Source organism: Poecilia reticulata, linkage group LG22 (genome assembly GCF_000633615.1).
Source record: "Poecilia reticulata strain Guanapo linkage group LG22, Guppy_female_1.0+MT, whole genome shotgun sequence".
NCBI classification, from domain to species: Eukaryota; Metazoa; Chordata; class Actinopteri; order Cyprinodontiformes; family Poeciliidae; genus Poecilia; species Poecilia reticulata.
The window spans coordinates 24,237,410-24,239,948 of record NC_024352.1 but is presented as its reverse complement, the minus strand read 5'-3'; the positions used below and the strand labels follow the sequence as shown (position 1 = coordinate 24,239,948).

At 36.9% G+C, this 2,539-nt stretch overlaps 2 protein-coding genes across 2 annotated transcripts in view; one reads left to right on the top strand and one right to left on the bottom strand.

The window, feature by feature from the left end:
- LOC103458816 (gamma-aminobutyric acid receptor subunit rho-1-like) overlaps positions 1-2,539 on the bottom strand; it is a 21,337-nt gene that overhangs the window by 17,998 nt on the left and 800 nt on the right. The gene's annotated exons all lie outside the window — the stretch shown is intronic.
- tonsl (tonsoku-like, DNA repair protein) overlaps positions 1,047-2,539 on the top strand; it is a 26,465-nt gene continuing 24,972 nt past the window's right edge. Inside the window, exon 1 of the mRNA XM_008399888.2 lies at positions 1,047-1,152. The gene's annotated coding sequence lies outside the window, so the exon portion shown is untranslated. The remainder of the gene's footprint in view (positions 1,153-2,539) is intronic.

Here is a 2,539-nt window from a genome sequence, read left to right as displayed (position 1 = left end):
CACGTTACATTGCTTAGCCAATCAGAGGATCACGTTACATTGCTTAGCCAATCAGAGGATCACGTTACATTGCTTAGCCAATCAGAGCTGTGGAGGAGCTCTGATTGAAGGAGTTCCACTCTTTTTACCAAATTCTATAGTCTAAATCTGCTCCTTAGTCGCATCTTTTCGGGGTTGCTACTGCCTCTAGTGGCGTGGGGGTGGTAACACAGCTAATATAATTACATTACTAAATCAGAATACCGCAAGGTGGAGGAGGAGGAGGAATAAGAGGGGTTCGGTGAATGCGCATATGAAACTGGGGGGTTCGATACCTCAAAAAAGGTTAAGAACCACTGCTCTAACTGAAGATACTCTATTATAATGTGCCTGTCTGTGCTGCTAGCTAAAAAGCTAGCTGCGCTAACCCTAAAGCCATAATCGTAAACATTAGTTCTGCTAATGCTAAAGTGCTAACTTCAGTTCATATTGCATGTAGTCTGTTAGTTTGTTAGTGGAAGTGTGCCCACCACTGTTCATAATGAACATTTTTTAACTTTCTATGTGTCTCTTAAAAATCTACAATAATCTTGTTTGTTTTGATCCCATTCAAGATAAAATAATTGAACTGGACCTTTTCCCGCCAAAATAAGCAATTAAAACCAAACAATTCAGTCATGTATATACAGATTGATCTGAATTTTAATATAATCCTGTTTAGTTTTTAACTGGTAAACATTTTGCACACAGCACTATCTGGTATGGTTCCAAGGTCAAAAGGGACAGAGTTCAAGAAAAACTTTGAATTATTGTTGAGAGGGGATCAATATGTCGATCGCGATCTACCAATCGATCGCAAAGCTAGTCCGGATAAATCGCATGACATTTTGAAAACATAAACATATGCCTTTCATTCAGCCCGTTACTTCATTGATATGAGGGGCTGTTTTACCAGTTGGTGGCGGTAATGTTTCCTTCACTTGTTATACAAACGCCATTATAACAAAGAAGAAGAAGAAACGAACACTATCTTATTGCGCATGCGCTGGGTGCATCCTAATGAACTGCATGGCTAGTTAGCTCCAGTTTTTAGCCTTCGGCTCTTCTCTTAAGAAATAGATTAAACATAAGTAAGTGAATACTTATAGGACTGGAATACGTGATCTGACACCAGTGAGTTGATTTTTGTTTGTTTTTGTGAGCGTTTTATCTCGTCAGTGTACATTTTTAAATCTTCAGACACCAAGAATTAAGTATCAACACTCCGCCTATATGAGACGCTGGCTGTTTTAATTAGCTGTCACAGTGAATGGAGGAGAAGAATTTAAATTACTTTAGAAAGTTAGTTTGTTTTATTCTGAAAGCTGTGGTGACAATTAGAAAAGCTTGATCATTAGATCAAATGGCAGACTTGTTTTAAAAATTGGGAATGTAGGTAAAAAGGCCTGGATTTAAACATTAAAAGCATTTATTTTCCATTTTTAATGTGAAGTGCAGACAGAAAGGCAGCGTGTTGCAGCTAAACTAGGTGAGCTTTAGCTGTGCCCTACTTTAAAAAATATTTCCAAATTTTATTCAGACAGCTAATACTCTCACATCCTGCACCTAATACTTAGCAAGACTTCATGATTTAAACAATATTTCTTAATATTCCATAATAAAAATGCAAAATAAGTGTAAAAATGGCTATCATTATTCTTTGATTTTTTGCAAAACAAAAATTCTAAACATTAATGAGAAAAAAATGAGAAATGGGTTAATTCAGGGAAGAAAATTGTAAATTTTATAGAAACATGTTAAATATTTATTTATTTTTGTCCCCAAATGATCACAACGCTACCTGCAATGGGCATAAACCTTGATATATTCTGGCTGCAGCTAAAAGTTGATTAATCAGATTAAATCCGACAGTTTATAAATTACCTTGTTGATCAGATGACATTAGCTTTTAAAATTAAAATACTTTTTAAGCATAAATGATCCGAATGCCAGAGGTCAGTCCTGAGACATTACTTCCAGTCATTAAACTGGAAACGCAGATGTTTCATCGACTGATCCAGTTTAGACCCCAGTAAAAATGTTTAATCCAATGCACACATTAACCAGACTGCAATTAGCCTAAATTATCACCTGGAAATGACATTGGCTACAACTGCAGCCGGCGGGGAAACAGTCATTATCTGCCCTGCAGCATCGTCCCATCGTACATAAATAGAAGTAGGGATTTAGGTCTCCCTCTCTCATCTGGCCGACCTGCTGTCTGAATAAGTCTGTTTTCTGAGGGGAGGGAGCATCCAGGTGATGCAGGGAAAAGGGGAAGACACTGTGGATGCAAAATAAACTACGAACGGGGAATAAAACTTTCAGTCTCTGTGCATTTTCAGCTTAAATTATTTGTTTTCTTTCTATAGCTTTTCCTATGACGGCGCATTAGGGGCATTGTGATGGAACAAAGGAGTCAATGTCCACCAAAAAACACTCAATTTTGAGATTGATCTCAGAAATTTTCTAGAAAAAACAATATGAGCCTAAAAAGTCATAAATTTGCACAAAAAAGTAT